Source organism: Prosopis cineraria, unplaced genomic scaffold, assembly GCF_029017545.1.
Source record: "Prosopis cineraria cultivar Desert tree isolate PC_DT_omini unplaced genomic scaffold, ASM2901754v1 PC11, whole genome shotgun sequence".
Classification (NCBI taxonomy): domain Eukaryota; kingdom Viridiplantae; phylum Streptophyta; class Magnoliopsida; order Fabales; family Fabaceae; genus Prosopis; species Prosopis cineraria.
In genome coordinates this window covers 19111676-19130245 of record NW_026555342.1, presented here as the reverse complement: position 1 = coordinate 19130245, position 18570 = coordinate 19111676, and positions in this window count along the sequence as shown.

The window sequence follows — 18570 nt, the reverse complement described above, 5'->3', positions numbered from 1 at the left end:
GTGCACGCTTAGGGTAACTGAGATCAAGCTCATAAACTTTGTCACCAACACAAGGATAAATATGGTCTACCTTCACAAGTATACACCAACTAATCTTAGTTTGATCAAGACTATTGAGCATATCGTAATGGTGTATGTCTAAATCCATGGGGTTAGATGAAGCCATATTAAGATGGAATCAGAAAACTGCAGAGATGGCTGAAGAACCTGATAGTGGAGACGATATAGGTGAATAGAGGTAAAGATCCAAGAGGAGCAGACTGTAGTGGCTTCTAAGACAAACAATTTGGAGTAGTAATTGGTAGGTTTGAAGTGAATGGCGTGCTAGGGTGGAAGGAAAGTAGGAAATTTACTGGGAGCTATTTCCAAAGAAAATAAGTGAACAGTGATGCAAGGCACAGACAGTGGATACCATTCCATCTCGGTAGGGTTTTTGAGAGAGAGGGAAATTTCATGGTGGTTGAATAAGACCTATTGACGGATTTACTTGTCACCAGTCTTGAAAATCGAGAAAAATAAGTTTTTTTTTTGGAGGAAGGAAGCAAAAGCATTGTCACTAGGTCAAAGAGCTAGGAAACAGCTTTAATAATGATTTCTTCTTTTGTTCAGGGGCAATTATGACTAACCATCACATAAAGGTGCACCTTTCCAAGATTTATGAAATCACTTTTTGTCCTCTAGCATTGAACTATGAAAAACCAAAGAGGCCCTTAACCTCCTTCATATTCTTCAAGACACATGAAGGAGCCTTATTTTTCATGTCTTTAAAATGCCAATATTACCCTAAGTTACTGTTCACAAGAACTCACTTGGGGAATAGATTTCTATAATATATTGATTATTATTATTATTATTATTATTATTATTATTACTATTATTATTATTATTGGTTTGTGGTGTCTTAGTGACAAATGGTTAAAAAATAGACGTTATATAATATTTTTGCGTCACAATTTTTTTTTTTGGTCTAGAAGCATCTGGCATCATTTTGTAGTGTAATGTCTCCTTTCAATAGTTAAAAATAGTGTAATTTTGCCTTTACCATTAAATATGTTAAGTTTGACCATTGGTTGACTGATAAAATTATTAAAAAAAGACATTAAAAATTATATTAAAAGACCCTATCATGAAATAAATATCAATTAAGTCCCTTAAGTTACAAAAAAATTCAAGAGACTAATGTTATTTCTTACCCATATAAAAGACCACAGTACCATGCCAACCATAATACCAGCAAAATTTATTAAATATTAAAGCATTATTATTTTATAAAAATGATAAAAATATATATATTTTAATTAATTATTGGTTTTGTTGCCAACAATGATGACCCGATGATCATCTAGTAACCTATCAAAATGATCTTTTGGTCTTTTATGTGGTAAGAAATAATATTTGTCTCTTTATATTTATTTGTAATTTTGGAGACTACATCGATATTATTTTTCTTCTAAGATATTTATTTCGAATCTTTTGGGCCGTTTTTTGTAATCTTTAGGTCCTTAAATGTAATTTCTTGAGTTAATAAACAGTCAAATTTACCATTGGTAGGGGCAATGTTGCATCATTTTTAATTGTTGAATGAGAATATTGTACCATAAAAAATTCTATGATATCAAACGCTCCTATACAAATAGTTGAAAGGCAAAAATGCCCTTCAACACTTAAAAAAAGTATGTAAGATAATTATTTTTAAAAATTGTGTGTTTATTTTTCTAAAATACATTGCCTTTTAATTATATACATTGGAGTATTACCAACATAACTTATACATTATATAAAAATTTAAATATTTGGAAAAAATAAATATAGAAAACAAAGGAAACTGCGGTCTTGCGTTTAGAACTTTGGACTGGAGGAGTATAATATAGTAAATTAAAGTGGTAAATAATGAGTGGGTGACAGGCTGTGACTTGAGAAATTTTTAGGTAGAGTCGATTCACCACGTCATCCATGATTCAACGAATAAAACCATAACATTCAAATAATATTAAATATAAATTAATTCTAATATTAATGATAATAAAGATAGAAAATGCAAGAAATCAAATAGATATTTTATTATTAAAATAAATTCATTAAAACTAATGACACATGAGATTTCATTTCATTGAACGATGCAATTTTATTGGCTGGATTATGGATGACACGGTGTACCAAATCTACCTAAGAAATTCTCATGTGACTTAGGATTTAAACGCTTCAATTTAATAAAAAGAAAGTCAAATGAATACTCTATTATCAGAGTTTTTTTTAAAAAAAAAGAAAATCATATCATTGCTCATGATTTGCAGAAATAATGTATAGAGTCTGCGCGCGTGCACGTGTGTGTGTGTGTGTGTGGATCTCATAGGTTCATTGCGTTGCATTACTTGTTGCGTTGCTTTTGATATGCCTTATGCATGTATAGATAGGACTCATTTATTCAGTCAGATATCAAGGCAAACACAGAGGCTAAAAAGAAACCTGTTTCACTGAGAAGATAAAGTAAATATCCTTTTAGTTCATTTTTTATATCAAGCTAAGAATATATCTTTTGAATATCTTCAATAAAAAAAGAATATATCTTTAGCAAGCGTATTGAAGAAAGACTAGATTTAGTTGAAGTTGTTAAGTTAGCTGTTTTGTATTAATTTCGATGATAAATTGTTAATGGTAATTATCTTTGTTTTAAAATTTGGATTAATAATTAAATCGGTCAAGGTATTAATTTAAGATTCATTAGTTCGACCATGAAAAAATTGTAATCAAATCGGTAGCGATAATAAAATTTACACAAACACACACACACACATATAACTTTATATATTAAAATATTATTGATAAAATTAAATAAAAATTTTAATTATAATAATGCAAGACCATCAATAAATTTTAATATGGAAATAAATCAAGACCATTAATATAAGAATGACCATTAAAACTTATGTAAGAACGTTTCAAAAATAAAAAAAAAATTTCAGTTCATTCTTATCCAAACTTATTTTATATCTTAATTAAAAAGACTTTTTCTCAAATCCAAGTATCCAGCCATATAGTGAAGAATAGAGCTATCAATTAGAGCCAGCCCGACCCTAAAGGGCCGGCCCTTGAAGGGCCAGGGCCTAAACAGGCTGGTCCTAATAAGCCCTATTGCATGTTAGGGTTCCATTTTATAAGGCCCGGCCCTAGCCCTCAGGGCTAAAGGGCCAGCCCTCAGGGCCTCGTCCCTATTTTTTAAAAATTATTTTTTCAATTAAAAATTATAAAAAATATATTTATAATCATAAAAAAGTTATTATTCATAAAATTAAGTTTAAGAAAATAAATTTAAATCAATTTACACCACAACAATAAAGAAAACTAAAACATTTAGGTCTAATATCAAATAGCAACATCAAAGTGAATATCAATAAAAATTAAACTTAGGTAATGTTATCAGCCAAATCTTAATAAATAAATGAGGGATGGATGAATGCATTTAATATGTTCATTTCTTTGAGTTATGTATTTAATCTTTTATTTTTTTATATTATAATTTTTAAAAAAACAATAAAAGGGCCGGCCCTGGCCCTAAAGGGCCGGCCCTTTTATTTTCGGCCCTTTTAGGCCCGATTTACTTTTTTAGGGGCAAAATAGAAGCCCGACCCTCAATTTTTTCGGGCCTAAAAGGGCCGGCCCTACGGGCTTGGTCCTAATTGACGGCTCTAGTGAAGAAGTACAATCATAAAAAAGCCTCTTTTTCTTACATAGGAAGCACTAAAAAAATTATCCATAAATTTATTCCAGTTAAATATCCATTTGTCGACACTACAACTTAATATTGCGAACACAGAAAAGAATATCCATGTAAATAATTAGCCAAAAAAAAAGAATATCCACATATATAGATAGTTTGAAGTTTGACAATCTTGTTTCATTGCGAAGTCAAACTAAGCAAATTAATTGAGCAAAACGTATTATCATCTGTAATCATGAAATCTTGGGTAATACTATAATTAAAGAATTAATTGATGAAAAAGTAGAGGAAACCTAGAGCATAGTCTCTCATTGACTTATTCAAATGCATACAACTTAGTGATAAACAGAAGAAAATAACTTGAACCACTAATTAAATATATTTATTTGCGAAGATATAACAAGCCTCAAAAATCCATTCCCATATGCTTTAGTTTCAAACAATCCTTCAATTTAAGATTCAATGATGCGTCAGATCTGGTCCACCAGGACTAAGTCTAGGGAATATATGTTGGAATCCTAAACTTGAATCTTCGCTGCTTCTTCGCTCTTCACCAAAGTTATAATATATGGTGCTTTTTTTTTTATTTTAATGTCCGGGCGTAAAAATATATTTTTTCGTTGAATGAAGTTATAATATTGACAAAAATATTTATTATAAAAAATCCAAATATCAACATATAAATTTAGATATATGGTAGATATAGCATGGCAATTGCATGATAAATATTAAGGGAATAACTAAGATTGTATAATTAATTCTATTATTATTATTTCAAATTTTGTCTAATTAATTTGAGACTTTCCACATCAAATTAAGTCCGTGCCGCGCGTCACTTGACATTTTAACAGTACAATTTCGTCGGTTGACTAAATTTTTATGTCATGTTCATGCAGTCCTCTCGACAGAAAGAAACTTTTTTTTTGTCTTTCATTTTCAAGCTCCACTATGAGAATTTTATGGAATTTTTTAATATAATTTTTGGTCAATAAAAAAAAGCCAAAGGTTGTCTGTTTGTTAATAATAAATTATTTAATTGATTTAGCATGTCTTACGTTAGTTGTTTTTGTCAGATAGTAAACGACAATGCTAAGGACAAATGTGAATGCTTATACAATTGATATGGCTCTTAATTGTGCTCTGACTTGAAGTTATTGCAATGGATTCCACCATGGATGAAATGGCTTCATGTGTTAAGAAGAACTAGAAGACAAATAACTCACACAATAAATTTTTCCAGCTTAATTGATTACCTTTTAGGCACTCTTTGGAAGCGTTTTTCTTTAAACATAAATTTTCTTGCGTTCATTTTATTTACTAGTTGTCATTAAAAGAGGAAGGAGACAAATTAAGAGAAGAAAATTAGATGAGTATGAGAGAAACATAGGGAGATGGAGAAATTGAGCTTTGAACCATGGTCCAAACCTGTAAACTTTCTTTTTGTAGTTGATCAATTTAATATTTTTAATTAAAGCAAAATAGGTTTAACGTGCATACTATGTGGTAATTAATATTTGGCTTCAAGGAAAACTGGAGAGTGAATAATGTGTGCATGTGTGGGGAGCTGAATTTGGTTCCATTGCATTCTCTTGTCCACTTTACTTTTATTACAGGTTTCAATAGTGAGATTAGATAATTTGAATAGTTCACATATAATATTTCCATAAAAATATAACTGAAATATTAAATTATAAAATTGTAAGAAGTCTTGATTGTTGAAATTTGATATGAATAATCAAGAACAGAAATGAAGGAAAAGTGGATAGAATATACACTTTATAAAATAATGTACAAGTACATTCTAAATTTAATATCCAAATCTGAAGTGCAAGTGACGCGGAAGGAGGATGTGGTGAAGAAAAAAATAATTACAATGTCTTTTGAGTTTTGGTTCCCTAAAGAAATTTCTAAATGGGCAAGACTTATATATTTACCCTTATATACTTAATATACTTTTATCAAATCAAATCATGACATGTGGATTTTAATATGTTAATAATATTAATAATAAGAATTTTATTATAGAACAAATAATCTATACTAGATACACATGGCTTAGTTTAATTGGAAACAAGCACCTTAAGTATATAAGTTTTTTTTTTCCTGTTAACCTTTCTAATTAACTGAAAAGATAAAATGAATATCCATTTAATTTATTTGTATTAAGAATACGCATGTCAAAAATGGACTTTATCCGCAGTTATTTGTTTATTTTTGTAGTGATTTTTTTATTGAATTTTTTTTAGTGATTCTAATAAAACCTAAGAAAAGTAAAATAACAGTTAGTATAAGTTTCTATTTCCATATTTTGATCAAAAGAAATGCAAGTTACTATTTTTAATTATCAAACAAATATCTAAATTAATTTTTTATTGTATGCTATTTCTGATTAAATGATGTCCTCATATGTGCGCAATGAACTGGATCATCATTTTGGCAAAATCCAAAAATAAATTAATGTGCATCAAATAGAATATTTTAAACCCAACCAGTATGAAGAATTATGACTATGAAAAGCATTGTTCAAGTGCTTTTAGAGGACTTACATCATTTTTTTGACTCGCAGCTTGAGGATGTTCTAATGTTCAATTCTTAATTATTCCGATCACGAGAGCTGAGATGAAAATCGCTACCTTTGTTCTTCCAAAAGATAGTTCACCTGATCCAGATGTATTTGATGCTAATTTTTTCAAGATCTATTGGCATTTAGTTGAGGACGAGATTTTTTAAATGGTGAATTCTTTCTGGCATTCAAAATATATTCTTACTTCTTCTCTAAACAAATCTTTCATTACCTTAATTCCTGAAGGACATAATCCTGTTTCTTTTAAGGACCTGAGATCTATAAGCTTGAGTAATGTAGCATACAGGATCATATCAAAGGTCATATGTAACAGGTTGAAAGAAGTGCTTCCAAACTCATCTCTCAACACTTAATTGAAAAGGCGACTCATTTTTTTATAATGTTTTAGTGGCTGCTGACTTGGTGCTTCATGTGAAATCAATAGATGAGCCCAAAGACTATAAGCCCAAAAAGAAGTCCTAACAATACTAGAGACCATTTATCCCTCATGCTATTATATATATAGATTTGTTTATTCTTTATTGTTTCATCTGTACATGTGGCTGACTATAACATATTAGGGTTGTGTATTATCACTATATAAAGAAAATCATACATAGGGCTTTATGCGCCACTTTCTACAATTTCTATTCTTGTATTTTTCTTATCTACGCTTGCTGCCATGGCAGAAGAATCATCTCATTCACCTTCAACCCCACATTCTTCCAATACCTCTTTTCTTTTAGCCACCAACCTTCCCAAAATCCCATCAGTGCCAACTCTCTCTGAACCTGTCTTTGTCAAGCTAGATAGAACTAATTACCTACTATGGCAGACTCACATTTTGCCCATACTCAAAGATTATAAGCATGAAGCATCATCAATGGCACTAAACCTTGTCCTCCCTAGTTTATTTTGGAAAACAATGTATCCAATCTCAATCCAGAATTTGAAGATTGCGTCTCAACTAACCAACTTGTTTTTTGGTTGGCTTCTCAGTGCCATGACCCTCGATATTTCATCTCAGATGACTCGAGTCTCGACTACCTCTAGTCTCTAGATTGCTGCCCGTGAGATAGCTGGTGCTCAAAATAAATCCCATATTCTCATGGTATGTACTAAAATACAATGCACCAGAAAGGGTGTGATGAGGATGGAAGCTTACCTGGCCAAGATGAAAACACTTTCTAAAAGTCTTGCGCTCACTGGAAGTCCTCTTCCTTAGTCTGATTTCTTTCTTCAAGCTTTAGCTAGTCTCGATGGCAAATATAATCCTATCATTGTGCAACTCTCGTGTTCCAAGGAAGAGGTCAGCTAGATAGACTTTCGAATAACTCTTCTTACCTTTGAAAGTCATCTGGATCAACTCAATCAAGTCATTTAGATGAACGTAAATACTTCAAATCAGTTTGTTAACTATTCACAAGTTTCTCATGGTACATGGAGAGGTTCTCGTGGTACGAGAGGCAATCGTGGTAGTCATGGACGAACTAGACATGGTGGTAATCCATCGTGTCAACTTTGTGACAGGCCTAGGCACTCAATCAAGTATTGTTTTCATTGTTTTGATTGCAACTTCAATCCACCTAGTAGCTCTCGCCGTCCTACCTTTGATGTTGGCTCCTTAAGTTTCAACGAGGCTTTTTATGCAACACCAGAGATCATCCTACCTTTAATGTGGGTTGTAGAGCAACAACCCACATCACTAATGATGATAATCATCTCAACAAATCTATGAATAATGATGGTAAGGTTTGATTATTTGTGGCTAATAGTGGAGCAACAAGCCTGTTGAATGAATAGGCTCATCTAAGATTCAAAATATGCCTGAAGCTACAGTGAAACTTAATGATATTCTCTATGCTCCTAGAGCTAAGGAAAAATTACTCAGCATTCCTGAGCTCTCAGATGATAATGATGTTGTTATTCTAATGAACTCCTGTAATGCTATTGTTAAGAATCAAGAAACAGGGCATATCTTGCTATAGGGGAAATGAAGTGACAGTGGATTATATAGAGTGGATGCTAAGAAGGTCAAAAGGAGTTAAGGTTTTTGTGTTGACCAACAGCATGCTAAGTTAGATTTTGCATTTGCTGCATGCATTGAAGAAGTCTCAAATGACAAGAATAATACTAATGATCCTTGGAAGCTTTGGCATTATAGATTAAGACATCCTTATGATAGGATTCTAAATCAAATTATTAGAGAATGTAAATTGAAAGTCAATGGAAAGACCGAACCTATGTTTTGTGAATCTTGCAAGTATGAAAAATCTCATTCTCTTCCATTTAAGGCATCCACTTCCAAAACTTCTAAACCTTTACAATTAATTCATACTGATCTTTGGGGGCCTTCTCCCTTGCCTTCAGTGAATGGCTTTCATTATTATGTGTTATTTTTGGATGACTACAGTAGATACTCATGGATTTTTTCTCTAAAAACTAAAGATGAGGCCTTATAAATGTTTATCTAGTTTAAACAATTTGCTGAAAGATAGTTTGACAATAAAATTAAGATTGTTTAAAGTGATTGGGGAGGTGAATATAGAAGTTTTTCAAAAACTTTACAAGATGCTGGGATTATGTTCAGACATTCTTGTTCACATACTTCTCAACAAGAAGGTAGAGCAGAGAGGAAACACTAACACATTGTTGAAATGGGACTCACTTTGCTTGCTCAAGCTAAGATGCCTCTTTATTATTAGTGGGAGGCTTTTCACACAGCCACTATGCTTATAAATTGACTCCCTAGCAGTGTCTTATAGGGAATCTCTCCCTATATGAAGTTGTTTACTAAATATCCTGATTATGATAGTCTTACAATTTTTGGGTCAGCTTGCTATCATTGCTTGAGAGCCTACAACCAGCACAAACTTCAATTTAGAACTACTAAATGTGTGTTTCTAGGCTATAGCAACTCTCACAAAGGTTTCAAATGTTTATGTTCCACCGGACAAAATTATATTTCCAGATAAGTTGAGTTTAATGAGAAGGAGTTTCCTTTTGAATCAGGGTTTATCAACAAAAGAGATGTACCTATTAAGGAAATTCATCCTAGTATCTTTTTCAAACCATTTCTGTCTGCCTTGCCAGAACAGTGTTCAGCTTCAAGCAATCTTTCCTCTCATTCATCTCAGATTTCTCTTTGTGATTCTCAATCTCCTGCACGAAGTAATAAAGTTCAAATTGAATCAATGTCATCAGCTCAAGGCAGCGATAGCATCAGACAACGAGATGAAGAAGTAGAAGAAAATAGCTCAAATAATGCTGACTCAAACCAAAATTTAGGTACTAGTCCTGAACTCGCGGCTGCTGTTTCAAATAGTTCAGCTGAAGAAGAAAATATTGTGGTTACACAAAATAAACATCCTATGGTTACTAGGAGTAAAGCTGGAGTTTTTAAACCAAAAACTCCATTTGTTGGTTCAGTTGACACTGTTGCTAATGTAATTTTAGAGCCTGTAACTGTTACAGAAGCCTTGAAGTCTGAATTATGGAGAAATGCAATGTTAGATGTAATGACCCAAAAAAAATTCTTAAAATGAAAAAATTAGTTAATTCAAAAATAAGAAAAAAAATTAAAGAATAAATATAAATAGTTTGGCATCTTGGATGAGATGAGTTGTCGATATTATTTACCAAAGGAGCCAGCCTATATACAAGTTAGATATTATTTATATAGGGAATAAAATAAAATAAAATATTAACTCTCACGATTCTATTTAATCTAATCATATTCCTATATTGAAGGAATAAATCTCCCCAATTAAATATTGATTTAACTATTCTCACAAATAGGAATGTGAAGGGGGACAGAAACATTGTGGGTGATTGAAAAAAGAAATAAAGAAAATTATATTTATATTTATATATATCATATCTACATTTTCGGTTTACGATTGGTAGGGAAAAAGAAGAAGAAGCAACGGTGGGATATAATAATTTAAGAATTATAAGAAAACAGAATTTTATTTTAGTACATATAAAAAATATATTTGAACTTTATAAATAAGGGAAACAAAGAAAAAGAGGATAATTGGAATTGTTATTATAAAAAAAAAAGAAAAATTAATTTAGCATCAGATTCTTTTTATTTCACTTCCCTTTCTTCAAATCATCTGAAGACTTCGAACAAAAAAAAAAAAAATTGCTTTGCCTCTCCCGTCTTCTTTCTTCTTCGCCTCTATCCTTCCTCCACCATCGCAGCGGCGCCAATCACTGTGGGTACACCTGAATTGTTTCACTCTTCCTCTCCTCCCCCTATTCTTGTTTGTGCGATGGTTTCTCCCTCTTCATAAGGGTAGCGTCGCCGCTGTGTCTGTCTTGCATGAGTGCATCTGGTCTTCCTCTCCCTCTATTCTATTGGTGCGTGGCCGAAGAGTGTAGCAGGGGTGGTTCGCCGTTGTTCGAAGCTTAAATCATGAGTTATCTTCTCCCCTGTTCAGTTGGAGTTTCGACTTCTCCTTCCCTTCCCTTCTCCCTCCAGTGCTCACTCTCATCGTAGTCGCCTGGACCGTAGGCGCCCTGGATTTTTGGCCTTTAATTCTTCTTTCCTTGCCCGTTCTCTATACGAGTGATGGCGTCTCCATCTTCCATAGTTGAAAGCCGCTGCCGATCCCGTATGAGTGACGACTGTGGGTTTGTTGGGTTCTTATCCATTTTCTCTCAGTCAGCTTCTTCTCCTGCTTCATCGACGTCGGTCTGCTTGGCTCTTCCTTTACGCAACTAATGATTCACTCCTCTCACTGGTTTGGCGTTCCCCTGCAGTAATTGGTGAGTCAAGATCCTTTACCCTCCTCTTTTTGGTTATGCATATGTGTTGTTGAAGTGTTGGCCAAATTGCATATTACTCCGTTGAAGTTTAGCTTCGTGTATAAAACCTCCCTAATATTTTAAATTTAGTATTTGACTTCCTTGAACTTTCACTTAATGAAGAGGACCCCTTCTATCATTAATTCTGTTAAATTCAGTGCATAAATTTTATATGGTATCTCCGAGAAACTTGAAGAAGATATTTTACTTGGTTATCTAATATTTTACTCATAACCTTAGCGATGGAGAAACCTTGATGGGTTAAGAAGAATTGAAGTATGCCTCATTTTTCCCCAATTAGATTGGAGTTAGAAGTGCAGATGAATAATGAAAAAAAAAAATTAGAGAAGAAAAATTATTCCCTTTGATGTTGATATTGATATTTAACCCTCATAACTTTAGTTTGTAATATTGATTATTTAATAAAATGCCATGTCAAGTGCCATATCACTTTTCTGTTAGTAACTCAACACAGTTATTAGCGGGAAGGAGTTATTTGTATAAAAATAAAAGTATAAGGAAACCCGTTGTCATGTTTTAAGGATTATGGCTGTTTATGCATATACCATAAGGTTGAAGCTTTATATATTTTAGCCTTAAATGTGTTGGTGTTGTTATAAAAATGGGTTTAATTGTTCTTTTGATGAGCATGGTCATTCAGTATTGATATCGGAAATATTTGAAAAATGGTTGGGGTGAGATTTCAAAAGAAGAGCTTAGAATTGAAATTTGAAGATTAATACATGCAAGGTGTTTGACAAATGTTTATTAGGAGAATTTTGAATTTTTTTTGGGCCTTAAATTAATTCTTGATGAGGGATGTGATCGGAAAAGCATGATGAATTTAAAATTTAGAATTATGTTTTGCTCTTATACAAAGTCAAATCTTGTTATGAAATTAAATTTAGTAAACTTTATAAAGAACATGTTGATGTTGGGGAGTATGTGTAATGTTAATAGAAGAAGGATTATAATTCTTATTTGGATATTAGGTGGCTATAAGGGTGATTCATCTTGAGCTTTTTGAGAGAGTAAATAGTAATCTTAGAAGCTTATAAGGTAAGTGAATAGTGTCCCAATGACTTATTATTAAATTTATTTTCTTGGAAATATTGCTTGAGCGTATTAACATGTGTCATCTTTTGGCTTCTCAAGAACAAATGATAACACATTTTTAATTTAGTTTTAATGGTTTATGAGTTTAATTTTATTATCGACTATTGTACTTGAAAATGTTTTCTTTATAAATGAATTTTATAGAAAGAGTTGGAGTGGTTTTCTTCAAATGAATATCTAAAAGTAATTACTATATTTAATTTATATGGAAAAGATAATATGTTGATTTTAGACCCATGTATGTTTGATTTAAAATGTGGGATTAATTTAGAATGCTTGTTACTAATGAAAGTTCTGTTAGCCCTTAATGTGCCATAATACACCTAGCTAGCAAGATAATTATAGGAGATGCTAGCCTCGTACAAAGGTCAATGCACGTGAAATGGAAGGATGGTAATTCGCAAGCATTGCACTCGCGTTGCTTGCGCTTGTTTCATGGCTTCTAACAGCGCTTGATCGTTTTATGGCTTTAAGCCGTGCTTACTTTGTAATAACCCTGAAAAAAAATAATTAGTAATAGGAAATATATAGTAATTTGTTTGAAGTAATTTTATCTATGTTTGGTGGCAATAGAAAGTGTTGGTAGAGTGGAAGCATGCATGTTAGTGATTCTTAAGGTCTATGGTTCGAATCCTCTGATGTAAATAATTGGGATTTTAGTTTTTCCATCTCCTGTGAAATCACCAAAATACCCTCCCTCACCAGATTTTTTTTCTCTCTCTTCTCCCTTATTTCAGTTTCGATGATGCAGAGTAAAGGGAGAAAATTCTGGAACTTGGGTGTACGGTTCTGAACTGCATCTTCATCTCTTCCTTCTCATTTCTAGCAGTCGCCGGTGGTGGGAATGCCGTAATCCTCCACTGCTAGCTACAACGTTGTGAGTCCTTGGTCTTTTACTTCACCGTTGGTCTCTGTTTTTTTCTTCACCGTCGGTGCTGTCATATCTTCTTCTACCTCCATTATTCTCTTCGTTCATGTGTGGGGAGCAAAGGAAGAGCTAGTCTGGTGCTGTGGGAGGACTGACTCGTGGGTTAGAGGCTAAATTATTACTGTTTTCTTCTTCCCCTGTTCAGCTGTAAGTTGCGTTTTTCTCTTTCCCTGTGTATGCGCCGTCAGCTACTTGAGGTGAGGAGTTTTGAACTCTTTCATTTATTAGTTTTATTGTGCATGTGAGTGGGTGGAAGAATGGAGTTGAATGCTGAAAAATCTGTCTTCTTTATGGCTGTACGTTACGGAATATATATAGGTGTAAAAGAGGAAAAAGTTTGATCTAAATGAAATTTTGTGGCTACAAAGAGAAGGAAAAGAGGAGAGAAAAAGAAGGAAATGAGGTGGTGTGAACTTACAGAATTCTAATGTGTATTTGCTGCTGTCCATGCTATTTTAGCGAAGAGAGAATTGTAAATTTTAAGCTGAAATTCTGATTTAGTGTTGCTCTGTGAGGTGTGGAAGATGATGATTTAATCTTTTTTAGTTAAGATTGATTTGTCCAATAAAGAGAAGGAACTTAGGAAGCTGAATGTTCATTATTTATACTAGAGAATTGTGGAAAATGAAATCAAAGAGGAAGAAGCTTGGCTTGAGCTTGAATAACTAATGAACGAAAGGTGTTTGACATAATGCCTTATCAAGAGAAGCTTTACATGATTTTGTATTTTTGAAATTTTCATTAGTCCTTGTGAGAAGTATGTTAGTATAGAAGTTATTAATTTGAAAATTAACTTGTAAATTTGTAAAAGAATTTGATAATGAGTTTACATGTAGCTATTTAAATACTTAGAACTTATATGAGTATTAGTGGATTTTGAATATTTTAATTGAACGATTGGAATCAATGCATCTAAGGTTTTGGTGTAAAGCCAAAAGTAAATTCTACCTCAAGTAAGTAGATTGTTTTGACTAAAACAAATTGGTGGAGACTAGTGAAATGAATGATAATACTTGGGCTAACTCTAAAACATGAATTTTAGTTTTGAAATTCTAGATGATGGTGGTTGATTTGGAATTGTGTTAAAAAAAATTGAAAATCTATTAAAATTTCAATTATTATATCTTTATAGGGTGAGTAGAAGAGGAGGATGCCGGTAGAAATTGAGGAAAAAATATTTTGGAAATTTGAAATTCCAACAAGTAAGTGAATAGTATTCCATTTTAATTTATTTTTAATAGCCTTTTTCTGAAATATTTTATTCTTATGAATTATATTAATTTTGAAAATTATGAAATATCAATGAAGGACAAACGAGTTATGATACGTGCATTTATTATTTTTAAAAGTGTATTTTCAAGATTGATGAAAGTATTTTTGTGTGATTGTTAAGCTTTAGAATGTATTGGCTATTCAATTACTGCAAGTTTGGTATATTAGTTACAAAGTATGATTTTCACAAATTTTGAAAATTGAAATAGTTCATGCGAGTTTGGCATTAAGAATAGTAATTTTTATTACAGCAGTAATTATTCTTCTCGCATGTTTTTAACGTGATTTTTAAGAGGACTCAAAACAGAATATTGTTGCTAACGGTAGTTCCGTTAGCCCATAGCGCGCTGTGGTTAAACACAAGCTAGTTTGTCTCGTGAGTTTTGTTCTCACATTTGATATTCGTGGGCTTTGTACCCACATTTGATTTCGTGGCCTGAGTCGGATTTGGTTATTTACCCTCGTAGATTATGTGTCATATTTGTTTCGTAGCTTCGGCTATGTTTGGTTACTTACCCTCGTGAACTGTGTGTTCACATTTGTTTTTATGGCATAGATCGCGTTTGGTTAATTACCCTCGTGGACTGTGTGTCCACGTTTGTTACCTGTTCTATTGAGTCCTAAAAAATTTTAAATGTAGACAAATATCTGTGTTAAAAATTTACATGATTTTGGCTAGCAAATATATCACTTGGATTTACATGTGAATAAATGGTTTTCTTCAAGCATGATAAAAAAATATTGCTTCCAACTTACTTTCATTTTACAATTATGATTACGACTTACAGACTTAGAAATCTATTTTGTTGAATTATTTATAGTTAGTTTATGCTATCATTAGAGGTTGTTAATTTACATTTTACAATTTTACTTGGGAATCCTATTTACTGAAAAATTTATTTTGGCCTCAGATTTGTTAGCTGACGCTGATTCCACCATTGACCTCTGAAAGGCAAACTAGCTACAGTGGGTGAAAATTTTTAATTGGTACTGTTACTTTTAATGTAAATATATAATTTGTATATCCTTTTGATTTAAAAGAAAGAGTAGATGCTCCACATAGATTGTTGTTAGACTTTATTTTGGTTTGTATATTGGTTGCTGGCTTAAAGGAGGTTCGCTCCTGATTTGTACTGTTATCTGTAAAAAAATTTGTTGTAAAATTTTCGGGAGATCCTGGTTAGTGGGGAGGTTCTACCAAAATTTTTACAAAAACATTAAAACTTTCTTATGACAATTAGCATAAAAAATTATTTTTAACTTTCATGTAATTTGATTAATTTTTTTTCTTTCTTTTCTTTTGAAAAATAGAATAAATTTTTATTTTGAGGCTTATGGGGATATGTGAGTGGTTAACACCCGTGCCAGTCACTCTCTATTTTCAGGGTGTGACATGCTTATTTACTCTCGTGAACTATGTGTCCACACTTGTTAGTTATTTATCCTCATAAACTTTATGTCCACACTTGTACATTGTTCTAATCAAATCCTGCTGAAGAGTAAATTTTGAAATTTATATTTTCTTAAAATTTGATCTTTTAGAACAAATTGTTATTTTTTAAACCATATTTAGATTTTATATTGAGTTGAATAATTTTCAAAGTATTTAAACATATGTGTATGTTTAAAATAGAAGTTGAATTTCTAATAAATTGTAATTCATGCATTCATGGTTTTTACATTTACATAACTATTGATGTGTGTGTTTGTGAGAGAGAGAGGGAGAGAGAGTTATGTGCTTATATTATTTTCAATTGATTATTTCATTAAGTTTATGAAAGATTCCTTGATGTATTTTTTTCATTATTTCCATCAACTATAGTTGGGATATTATTCACTGAAAATTTTTAGCCTCAGATAATAGTTGGACTTGTATCTTCTGTTCATCATTGAGGGAATTTATTGCTGAACTAAAGTAGGAGAATTTCTTTAGGCAAATCTCATCCTGATATAAATGTGAGCTTATGTGTTATTTTTATATCCTGCTTCATGTGCTCCATATTAATTATAGATAGGATCCTTATTTGTAATATATATTGCCTATTTGTTGTGGAGGAACAGAGCTCTGTATTATTGATTTGGTTCTATAAATGGCTATTGTATAGATTTGAGGATGTCCTATTCACAAGTGAGGTTCTTCCAAAATTTTTACTAAAAGTTTTGGATTATTTTGTTTATATGAAAGTGTTTAAAATGATGGCTAACCATATTTCAAATGCATTAAGATATTAAATTAGAGTCTTCATTGGTCAAGGCTCAAGGGATGTATATTTGTATACACATCCTGTGCTGGTTATGTCTAAATTTTGGGACATGACACTAGAAGAGTTTAATGCTCTTGTCAAAAATCAAACGTGGGTTTTGGTACCTAAAACTGGAAGAGAGAAACTTGTGGATTGTAAGTGGGTGTTTAAAGCCAAGTTTAATCTTGATGGTTCTTTTTTTAAACTTAAAGCTTGACTAGTAGCTAAAAGATTTCAACAACATCCTGGAATTGACTATGATGAGACATTTAGCCCTATCTTGAAGCCTGCAATACTAAGGTTCATTTTGACTCTAGTTGTGAGTTTCAAGTGGCAGATAAGACAGCTAGATATTAACAATGCATTTCTAAATGGCTACCTACAAGAGGAAGTTTTTATGAAGTAGCTCGAAGGATTCTTTGACAAAAAATTTCCTAATCATATTTGTCTTTTGAATAAGGTAATTTATTGCTTAAAACAAGCCCCAAGAGCATGGTTTGATAGACTAAAGTCTACTCTACTCAATTGGAACCTTAAACACACAATGTGATAATTCCTTGTTTTTTTTTAAGTTGAGTTCAAGTGTGATGTTTGTCCTAATCTATGTCGATGACATTATCATTACAGGGAGTAATCCTATTATGCTAACTCAGTTCATTCAACAACTTAATTGATTGTTTCCTTTAAAGGATCTTGGGAATCTACATCAATTTCTTGGTATTAAGGCTCACAGAGATGTCACTAGTCTCTACTTAAAGCAAGAAAAATACATTTTGGATGTTCTCAAGAAATTTGGCATGGCAACGTGTGCATCTGTTTCTACTCCCATGGTTGTTAACAAAACATTATCAATCAATGTTGGTACTCCTCTTAAGAATCCATCTATCTACAAGCAAGTTGTTGGTGCTCTATAATATTTGATCAATACCCAACCCGACATTATGTTCGCTGTGAATAGATTAAGTCAATTTCTCTATGCAGCCTCAGATCAACATTGGCAAGCGATTAAACGAGTACTAAGGTATCTCAAGGGTACAATAAATCTATCTTTATGTATCAAACCAAGATAGTTTCTTACCTTACATGGTTTCTCCGACGCCAATTGGATAATGTGTGTGGATGATCGGAGATCAATTGAAAGCTATTGTATTTATCTTTGTGATTCACTCATCGCTTGGTCTAGGAAGAAACAGAGAGTTGTTTCTTGTTCCTCCACCAAATTTGAATACAAAGCTTCAGCAAATTTAACCACTAAGCTTGCATGGCTTCAATCACTCTTCTCTAAGATTGATTTCAAGCTAAAGGAAATCCCTATTGCTTGGTGTGACAATCTAAGCACCTCAGCTCTGGCTTTAAACCCAGTGTATCATGCACGGAGGAAGCACATTGAGTTGGATATCCATTTTATTTGAGATTGAGTCATCTCATGCCAATTGTCTGTTTGCTATCTGCCATCGTCAGATCAAGTGGATGACATCTTCACTAAGGCATTGTCTCACTCACGATTTCAGGTGTTAAGAGACAAACTTGGTTTGGTTAGAAACCCAATCCTTTATTTGAGTGGGGATGTGAAATCAATAGATAAGCCCAAAGACTATAAGCCTAACAAGAAGTCCTAACAATACTAGAGCCAATTTATCCTTCATGTTATTATATGTATAGATTTGTTTATTCTTTATTGTTTCATCTATACACGTGGCTGACTATGACTTATTAGGGTTGTGTACTATCACTATGTAAAGAAAATCATACATAGGGCTCTGTGTGCCTCTTTCTACAATTTCTATTCTTGGATTTTTCTTATCTAGATCCATATTGCATCAGGGAAAATACAAAAAGTTGGTGCCCTTAAACTGGATTTTTCCAAGGCGTTTTATAAAAAAGCATTGTTCAAGTACTGGATTTTAGTAAGCTATTC